The sequence below is a fragment of the Pongo pygmaeus genome, chromosome 16 (genome assembly GCF_028885625.2).
Source record: "Pongo pygmaeus isolate AG05252 chromosome 16, NHGRI_mPonPyg2-v2.0_pri, whole genome shotgun sequence".
Taxonomy (NCBI): Eukaryota; Metazoa; Chordata; class Mammalia; order Primates; family Hominidae; genus Pongo; species Pongo pygmaeus.
The window spans coordinates 24,610,771-24,621,754 of record NC_072389.2 but is presented as its reverse complement, the minus strand read 5'-3'; the positions used below and the strand labels follow the sequence as shown (position 1 = coordinate 24,621,754).

Here is a 10,984-nt window from a genome sequence, read left to right as displayed (position 1 = left end):
ATACATATATTTTTTTCACAAGAGTTTTCCAACTACTCTACTTTTTTTTTTTAGTAGAATACATTAGATACTACAAAAGAAATGAAAACAAAATGATGTGGAATAGCATGTAAACAATAGAAAGAAGTTTTTGAAGATTGTTACAACACAGCTTCCCTAGCTAATAATATCTGAGAAAACCTGCACATGTGGCATATATGTGTAGGTACCTTTTAGCATATACAATGGATTTATTAATATTTCTTCATTGCATTGATGGGATGAATATATAAAATAGTAAGTATAAATACCTAGACCTTTGCTTGGTGTATAGTAAACATTGTGTTAAAATAGAACTCTTCTATCTTTCTACAGAAATACTCTATGCAGTGATTACTTCTGGCTGTGATACATAAAAACAGGAAAATCTCAATAGAGAAAAAATATGTATTCATGATCATGATTTGGATTTTTCCAAAGAACAAAAACTATGAATTGGGTTGCAAAGATTTCCTGTTAAGACAACAGTAGAAATAAAGACATGGAGTAGAAGATACACACATTGAGTAGGTTTAACAGGCCTAAGCAAAAGATGCACATAATGAAACATCAGGAGAACAGACTAGAAATTCCTCTAAGCCTGTTGTGAGAGCCAAAGAAAATACATCTGGGTTTGACTGTTGATAATGAGGAATTTCTGAAAGGTTGACCTATAGAAGTTCTGAAAAAATGCTTCTAAACAAACCAGATTCCTTTGTCAAATAGATAAGGGAAATTATGGATATGTAATGCCACTTTAGAAATTTCAAATGCACATTAACAAGCAACAGCAAAAAGTAAACCCCATTTAACTTTATTTAACCTAGATTTTATGAACTTATTTACTAAGCAAACTCTCCCATCTGTATTTCCCTACTTGTAATACTTATTAAGAATCACTGTTCTGGTGTCGTTGGAATTTACTTAGAGAAATGCAGTCTAACCTCTGGTTTAAGAAGCCAACTCTGGCAGAACTATCAATTGGAAAAAAGGAGAGTTTAGATGCTAGGAGGCCATTATAAAGCTCACTTGAGAGCTAATCTGTGCATGACTCTGACAGGAGAAAATAAAATTGAGAAAAAGGCCTGCATTGGAGGCAACAATCCTTGGAATGTGATTGACCGTAGATAATAATGAATGTGGAAGACCCAGAACAGACTTTAAAATGTTAAGCCCAAATGACTGTCTGACAGGTGGTATCTGTAATGAAAACTGGAAAGTCTGGAAGGAGAACAAGATTCTGAGGAAAAGACTAATTTTTTAATGTGTTGAGTTTGAGGGCCTGCTTTGGAACTAACGGGCAGCTGAAGATTTCATTTCATGTCAAAGAAACCTAATTTAAAATCCAGCAAGTACTAAACTCAGAGCTAAATGTGAAAGACTGAAATATGAACTTGCCCACCATGTTAGAGAGGTTTATGACAGCTCAATGCAGAAATGCCTCTGAAGTGGGAAAATCTATAATTTCTCTGAAGAAGCACTGTCTGTGCTCTGGAGGTCAGAAATTTCCTAGACTCATGCCCTCTTTAGAGCAGATCCAGAAGTCTTTTAGAAATGAAATGTTGGACATGCCCATATGCCCTCTGAGCCTGTCCTTTTTGTCAGAAGTCATGCAGAGACCCAAATGTCAAAAAGGGACACCTTGTTTTGTTGATGCACAAGATTGTGGCATTCCAGTCTCTTTCTGAAAATACATTATTGGATTCTTTGCAGCCAAATTCTTTTTTTTTTTTTTTATTCTGTTTTACTTTTCTTTTTTTTTTTTCTTTTTATTATTATTATTATTATACTTTAGGCTCTATGGTACATGTGCGCAACGTGCAGGTAAGTTACATATGTATACATGTGCCATGCTCTTAATAAAAGTTTGGTATTGGAGACTAATATTCCATGAAGAATTACCTAAAGCATGAGGAAATCATCCCTTTAGATAAGTGGATTTTTTGCTTTAATTTTTAAATTGACACATCATTGTACATATTTATAGGGTATAGGGTGATATTTTGATTAGATCCGTGTTTTATAGCATGTTATGTAAAGCTTCTGAGAAGAGTTAGGGAGCATCTTAGAAAGCAAAATGGAGTCTGTAAACAGACATGTAATGAATACTCAGCAAATATTCATGCACTCCCAGATATTTCAGAGACTTCCAGTTATGTTGGGATCACGTGGAAAGATCTAAGAGACTCTGAGGGGAAGTGCCATGAATCACTCTGGGGCTAAGGCAATAAAAAGCCCCTGCCTCATTCCAAGTTCTCTCCTTTTCCACTGCCAGTACTTTGAAGGTTACGTGCAATGTGTGTTATAGGTTAAGGCTAGAGGAGTTTATTCTGACTGACATTGAACTTTATGGGAGCAACCAACAAATTTTGGTTTGGTTGAGCCACTGAGAATTCAAGCTTAGTATCTTCTGGTTGCTGTTGCTGTTTACCAACACAGTGGGATTTCTACAGGGCTCAAGCGGGCAGAGAAATTCCATGTGAACCAGAATGTCTCATGCTGGGCTTCTGTATAAATTGTGCTGATGAAAAATGTTAAGCAGATAAAAATGTTAGAAATTCATTGCTCCACACTGTATCGAAGGTATTTTTGTTTCAGTTGAAGCCATCCTAAAATTATATAATTAGTTCATACTATCTTCAATAGAATTGTTTTTACTGAGTTGCTTTTTGATGTTATACATGAGCCTTTTGTAGTTCACAACTGAATTCATACACAAATGTTGCTGAGTCTATTGCCCACCATGTTAGAGAGGTTTATGAGAGCTCAATGCAGAAATGCCTCTGAAGCGGAAAAATCTGTCATTTCTCTGCAGAAACTATTGTAGTTTTAACAGAATGAATGATGGAAAATAATAATATAGAAAATCATATGAAGGAGTATGGAAGATGGGGCACTATTAAAGGGATTATTTGATGGCAATAAGGATGAAAATGTGTCATTGAAATTCTTTAGGTTTCACATAGAAATTGCACCAGTTTATCCCGGCAGACATATTGTTTAGAAGTGTTTAAGAAAAGAAATCTCTGAATCATGCTTTACATTGTTTTAGGTCATGGGAACTAGTAAACATGTTTCACTATGCAGACTATTAGTCAACATTTAGATCATGCGTTTCAATATAGAATGTCAAATTGTGAGAGGAGAATGAATAAATCTAATTGTTACAGTCACTCAGCTGACATGCTGAAGTGCCTGGAAAATTTCTCACATGAATAATGGATGAAGAGTCAAAGAATGATTCGTTTGGGGAAAAGAAGATCTGCCGGGTTTTGGAAAGGGTGCATGTATGCATTTAGTAGTGTTTAGTGTGGTAGCTCTATGATCCTGAACTTCACATATTTATTGGGCTGCCATGTGTTAGGTGGAAACACAAAACTGTCATTTTTTTGTAGGACAGAAAAGGCTGAATACTGACAATTTCATATGGTTCCACTTAATAGAATAGGAAACAGAGTTATCTCTGAATTGTTTATCTAAGGTAGAATTTGGGGAAGTACTTAGAATTTATAAAAATTAAATTTTAGACTAAAATATATAGATATATCTAGAGTTGTTCAAAAATGAAAATAGAGCTGAAATATCAAGTGCTATAATGGAGTTCATATAAGAATTCCATGCTTTATATTTGAGGTTGGATACGTGCTTTTTCTTTATCCCTTTCATTTATATGGATCTAATCTTCTATAATGTTTAAAACATTTTGATAGAGATGTTCTTTGGTGTTCTTTTTTCTCTTGATTTAAAGATCTGCTTTACAACCAAACAGCAAGATTAAACAAAACAAAACAATGCCCATGGCTTCATGGTCACTGTACGCATTTAGAAAGGCCTCGTGCATGACCTATTATGGTCATCTGAAAATTCTTTGTAATTTTTTATCAAAGGGCTCTACATTTTCACTTTGTACTGGGCCCTGACAATTATGCACCCAATCCTCAATCCATGGTCTTCTTAAATTCACATGCAGATTAGAATTATAAAGGTACATTAATTCTAGGCCATCAAAGGCTAGCTTATAACTTTCAAATTACATTTGGGAATTGTTCTTATATAACAGCATTTATTGCTCCAAAGATCATTATGTAATAACTACTAAATAATCTATATGAATGTACATTTGGGAAACCATGAAAACTTTCTCAAAGAGCTCTGCTGTTTTAAGTAACAACCATGAAATATTTCCAAAGGCATAAATAAAAATAATTACGACAGAAAATCTGAGAGACAAAAAGAAAATCTATGACAACATACCAATGCAATTTATTGAAAATAGATACACATGAAACAAAGAATAAAGAACAGCAGGAAAATGTGCCACTATTGTGGTTACAGCTTCGAGGCAACACATTAAAATGCCAACCAGACACAGGTGGCAACAGATGTATCTACCACCAAAAAATAAAGTTAAATTAAATCAAGTCAAAAATTTCAAATGAAGTAACTGTTCAATGAAAATGAAAAAGAATAAAAATCACATCTGCTTACATGGCAATGAAACATGAAAGATTCTGCTAAAAGTTTATGTTGAAAATTAAGATGGAGGTGATCTATGCACACTCATCCAAAAATAGAAAACAAGGAATTAGTGGACCAATGCCAATGTAAATTTTGAAAACCTGAAAAAGAAGAAAATTAAGATATGGTTGATAGGTTCTCTACAATATAGCAAGAAAATTCTGCCCAAATTCTAAAGGATACAAAGTCTACTCAATTTAATAACAAATGGCACGTTTCTTTTTCTTAAAAACATATGCATCATCTGTGAGTGCATTTTCTACTTTAGGGACCATTTGAATTAAAATCCTGAAGTTCTTATGAATGTTTTAGAAATACATACAGTAAATGAATAAAGCCCATAGTTATTTAAGGATAACATTTAAAATTATTTACTAAATGTTTACTATTAAAATAATAGTACATGCCGTCCAGTCATAATCAAAAAAGCCAAGGTGATTATGGAGTATTGAGGCTGAAAAGAACTAGATCTAAACCAACCTATTCTGGACTTCACCGTCAAGGAAAAGAACTGAGAGGAAAATTTTCAAAAAATACTTATACTTGTGAGATTGGTGATGAGAAACAATCTGTGAAATATTGCCATTTCTCTGGAGTAAAAATTTTAAATGATTGATTAGCACGATGTCCCTTTCTCTTCACACTCACATCTTTCTGATTTGCTCCTCACATCTCAGGCATGCTGGGGCTATAATGTCTTTCCGTCTACCTTAGGTTTACTATTTTAAAATTGATTTTTGATGTTGTGAACATGAATTGTGTATTAATACAGGAGAATGGGGTGTGTATTTCTGAAAGTCCAGAGTTGTAGGGGCAAAGAAGAGATTTCTGGAGTCCCCTGCGTGCCTGCTTACAGAGGTTTCCTTCCTGATATTGTCAACTTCCAGAATTCTTGCTCTGGCTCCATTTTAAAGCCCTGACCACAGTTAAGTGTCTTTTCCTGACCCTCATTTATACTACCATGAAGCTCCTTTGTAACATGAAATGTGCAATGTGACCAATTGTTGGCTGTCCAGACAAACATATGTTAGGACTTTTCACTCTGGCTTCATGCTGAAACATCATTCACATTTAGTAAAGGAAGGGGCACTCTGTTAAACTCACCACATTCTTTACTTTCTGGAGTCATATAGAGATATTCCACTAAGTCCTTTTGCTTGATCCCATAGAGACCATCCTATGAAAACTGAATTAATATGAAAGCAGGTAGAGTGAATATTCATTTAAGTCATTTACAACAACATCCAATAGTGTCTCCAAGTGGAACAGATATTTAGAGACCAGTTTGGCAGGAGATAGGATGGGAAAAAGAGTGGCTGATGCATGCTGAGAAGTAGTAGGAACAATCCAGTTTTTTAAATATTGTTCTTCTTGTTAAGAGTCTGTTTATCAGGTTAAACACAGTCAAGTGATCACTCAGTCGAGTCTAATAATTCAGTAACTGAGAACAGATGGAGAATACATGGATATGTGTCTGTGTGTACACTCACATGCAAAATCAGTTGCCCTGACTTTATCTTACTTACATCAATCTATTTATTGATTTTGATAGGAAGAGTATGTATTTTAGATACCTCAAGAATATCTGCTGAAATACTTCCATATTCTTGCCTTTTGAAGAATCTTTTTAAAGGAAGAAAAATAATTATTAGCAAAGAATCCACATTCCCAGTGGCTCCATTTTCATCTCCTTAATCCAGTGTTAAAATTCATGGCTTGGGAAAAGTGGGATGTTTACAATGCCTTTCTATACCATTCATCTATACCATTAGTTTTAATAGCCTGTTCACTTGAACAATTTCTAAGTATGTGGTAAAAGAAACTAAACTAAAATAATAATGCATTATATTTGAAAACATCAGTATCCTGTACACAAAACTTCCATAAGTAGTTCTTCCTAGATTGAAACTAGAACTAATCCATTTCCAAAAAAATCTATATTTTTCTGAAGACAAAAAAAAATGTTGCTACAGATAATTGCCATGGGCTGCAAATATTCTAATTCATCCAATATTTCTCTCTTGTTGCATGTTGTATAGATAAATATAATGCATCAATATTAGGATAGCATATATTTTATTAAATGTTAATGCAGAATTCTAAATTTTCTAGCATTCACAGAAAAGCAAGCTGCTGATAATAAGTAGTATTTAAAGAGAAATCTTATCTACTACAATGAATTGAGAAATCCAGGATATTAAGACCACAAAAATGATTGTTTAGATGATTTAATTATAGCACAACAGGCTTTTCTGCTGATAGTTATAATTATGTTTTAATAACCCAATCTCAACAAACATAACTACAGTACAAATGATGAGCACAAAAATCCATCTCATTTGTAGCTCAGACTAGTATTTCAAATGGAATTTCTCTATTAGTAATTTAGTCTGATTTTTATAATTCATTAGAATAAATCAATAACTGACTTAGAAATCACTTCTATGATTTTAAGTATTTTCCACAGAAACATTAACAATACCACAAGCATTAAAATATTGAGAAATGTTTGTATATGATGATGTCAGTGGATATTCCTTTCCTCAGCTAATAAATTCTAGTATAAAGTTTTCAGATCTGTACACAAAAATGGATCATAAAAATATAATCATGGTAGAAACTATGTAGCAATTTTATGAATGTGGAGAAAGAGTTCAAATAGTACTTTTCTACTGTACTGTGTCCATGCAAAGCTTCATTCAAACAAACAAAAACAATACTGAATTCATTATGTTACAATCTTTCAGGACACTGCATTTGTTCACTCTCCCCTATCTCCATCTCTAAGGGACAGATATAATTCCCCACTCCTTGACTTTGATCCTTGCTGTGTGACTTTGCTTAAGTCAAAGGGGTATCTTAGAGGATTTAAGGCAACAGAAGCCTGGCATGTTTTTGCACAGGCAGGTTGCACTCCTGACTTTCGCCATAACAATAACATGCTTCAAGTACCCGGGAGGGCTGAGGAGGATAACAAATACATGGAACAGATCTGGACACCAGCTGCAGCTTCAAGCCAATGCTAGCCAAGCCCAGCCTAGATCAGCTGAACTGTGTCTGACCAGAGGTGCACGAACAAGAAAGGCAACGCCGTGGACCTGGGCCAGATGGGCAGCTTCTACATCGGCCTGGGTTCCCGCCTCCACTGCAACATCTTCTCCTACGACTACTCCGGCTACGGTGCCAGTTCCGGCAGGCCCTCCGAGACCAACCTCTACGCCGACATGGACGCCGCCTGGCAGGCCCTGCGCACCAGGTGAGGGCGGCCCTGGGGGGAGCTCAGCCTGGGCACACCCGAGAGGGGACCAGGTCGGCGGCCGAGGGGAGGGTCGGGCTTCCCCGGGAGGAAGGTGGGCGGCCCTGCAGGAGGGGAGCCACAGTGGACGCATGCGGCCAGAGAACCGGACAGGTGAGCTCAGGCGCGCGGGTGCAGCCTCCACACGGCTGAGGTGTGGCCAAGAGGTCCCCCCACACCCTGGCCTGTGGAGCCAGGCTCCCTGGGATCCCCTGGCCTGAGAACAAGAAGGGGCTGAGCTTGTCACAGGGGCGTGGACACCACGCGGCGGGAGGGGGTGGGTGGTGTCGGGGGGTCTGTGCACGTGTGGCCGGGAGCCCACGGGCCGAGGCAGCACTTGGGGCCAGGTGAGGCGAGGCTGCTGCATCGAGGTCCCGAGGCCTGGTCCATGAGGCCCTGTGGCTGTGGAGATCGGCCATCCCGGGGCAGAGCCTGCAGGTTCAGGTGCAGACCCCCAGCACACACCCGAGGTCTGGGCCAGCCTCGATTCCAGATCCAGCCCTCCTAATCATCCAGGTCCCCAGCCCTGCGCTTGCTTGGGCCCTTCTCTCGTGTTTGAGCGCCGCCCGGGCCAGTGCTGCTCTGGACCAGAAGACCCGCGTGGGCCTCTGGAGGCCTTTCTTGCTCGCCACCCACTGGGGCTGTCTCGTCCTGGCCCTGCCCTGCCCAGCCCAGCCCAGTGGTCTGACCCGCTCCTGCAGGGGCCAGGCGCAGCTCTGAGAAGTCAGAGACGCTGGGGAGGTAGGGTCCTCATTGCCTTGGCGATATCCCAGGCAGTCCCTGCTGTGGGCCTGGAGCTGGGTCCCCTGCACCACCCTGGCTCTGGGGGGCTCCCGGCAGTGTGGGGCGCTGAAACCAAGCACCACTTCATGCAGCTTCCTCGGCCCCCTTCTGTCTCTACTTCCCGGGGCACCGGCAGAGTCACATCCACCATGGCCAGCTCTGAGCTCTGTCTGCTCGGCCTTCTGTCCTGCTGCCGCTTTGTCCTGCAGGAACCTCGGCCCAGAGCCGTGAGGGGGAGGCCAGATCGCACTCAGGGCCTCCACTGAGGATGTGTCTTGTTTGATTGTCTGAGTGGTGACAACCAGGTGGCAGCTGGGGCTCCTGCCTGGAGCAGGTGACAGGGCTGGGCTGGCTCAGCACACTACTGGCCTTGGCTGCCAGGGAGCAGGCCAGGGAGGCTGAGGCAGAGCTGGGGCCACAGGCACAAGCCAGGCAGCATCCTTTGGGCCATGGGTGAGCAGTGAGCTGTGGAGTGCTGCCAGGAGGCTGGGATTCCAGGCCAAGGAGGGGGACAGCCCTGCTGGTGGAGTCCGAATGCCAGGCAGACGGGACGCACACCTGCCCATGCTCCTGCCTCGCAGGAGGGCATCTGCCTAGGATCAGAGCCTGGAGCGTGTGGGAGAGTTCTGGGGTCGCGGCATCGACTGGGTGGCAGGTGGGTCCCGCGTGGTTGGGACTGGGCACGAAGAGGCCTTGGGACTGGTGCTGGATCAGCTGGGCCAGGGGCCGCACACCAGTGACCTGGGGGTGGGGGTGGCCCTGGGTGGGAGCTGGTGGTGCTGAGGTGGCCGAGGACTTGTCCACTCCCAAGAGAAGGCGCTGGTGGGAGGAGGTGCTGCCCCCGCAGCCGCCACCCTCGATGCTGACCTGGGTTGGGCTGGCACCTCATTGGGCATGGGACTCCGAGAGTCCAAAATTGGGTGGAGACATCTGGGGACACAGCTGCCTGAATTCCTCATGGCCAAGGGGGTGGGCAAGGGCTGCAGGGAGGAAGAGTGTACCCTGCCCCGGCCAGTGTACCAGGAAAGGCTTTCTAACCTGGGCAGGAAGGCGTGAAGCATTCAGGATGTGGGGGAGCACACAGTTCCCAGTGTGCGCCCAGGAGTGACCAGGAGAAGGAGAGGCGCCAGGGCTTCCCCTACCTTAGCCCGAGGGGGACTCCCTAGCCAGCATCCAGCAGATCCTGGCTAGGAAACGCCAGTGAACCATAGCGCCAGGGAACAGGACCAGGCCGCCGGCTCCGCCCACCGCTGCGGTGTTGGGGGACTGGGGGTGGCCCTTTGGACTGGTGTGGAGCCTGGGACTGACCCACTGACTTGGCTGAGCAGGGAGACTGGAGAGTCGCATCCGGAGCTGGGCCCGGGGACGCCCGCTGGCGGGAGGGGTGCGCGCGAGTCGGAGGCCGCGGCTGACCCTGCTCCGGTGCCTCCAGGTACCGCATCAGCCCGGACAGCATCATCCTGTACCGGCAGAGCACCGGCACAGCGCCCACGGTGGACCTGGCCTCGCGCTACGAGTCCCCCGCGGTGGTGCTGCACTCGCCGCTCACCTTGGACCTGAGCGTCGCCTTCCTGACACCAAGACGACCTACTGCTTCGACGCCTTCCCCAAGTGAGCAGGCTGGGGCGGGGACAGGGGCGGTGACGGGGATGGGGTCGGGGACGGGGGCGGCGCCCGGGCCGGGCGAGGTCTCACCCGCCCCACGCCCCTCCCGCAGAATCCAGAAGGTGTCCAAGATCACGTCGCCCGTGCTCATCATCCACGGCACGAAAGACGAGGTGATCGACTTCTCGCACGGGCTGGCGCTCTACCAGCGCTGCCCCAAGGCGGTGGAGCCGCTGTGGGTGGAGAGCGCCAGGCACAAAGACATCCAGCTCTACAGCCAGTACCCGGAGCGCCTGCGCCGCTTCATCTCCCAGGAGCTGCCAAGCAGAGCGCCTAGCAGCCGCCGGGGCCCCAACCGGCCGGACCTCAGCAATGAGGCGGCCCCCGGACCTCATCCCGCACCGGCCTCCCAGGGGCTGCATGTGGACCCCCGGGGGGCCCGGGGGATCCCGCCCCGACCCAGGGGCCGTGGACGATGTACAGGCAAGAGAGCTACGCACTCCTTTCCTTTCGGAAGTAAGAAGAAAAATCGTGAAAACGGAAATTAAAGATTTAAATTTTTTTTAAAAAACACAATGTTTATTAATATACCCCAAAGTTTTTTTTTTTTTTTTGAGACGGAGTCTCACTCTGTCGCCCAGGCTGGAGTGCAGTGGCGCGATCTCAGCTTACTGCAGCCTCCGTCTCCCAGGTTCAAGCGATTCTCCTGCCTCAGCCTCCCGAGTAGCTGGGACTACAGGCGCGTGCCACCATGCCCGGCTAATG

General features: G+C 43.9%; 1 pseudogene; it reads left to right on the top strand.

The window, feature by feature from the left end:
• Positions 1-3,236: 3,236 nt before the first annotated feature.
• Positions 3,237-10,767, top strand: LOC129028706 (alpha/beta hydrolase domain-containing protein 17A-like; annotated as a pseudogene).
• The last annotated feature ends 217 nt before the right edge of the window (positions 10,768-10,984 follow it).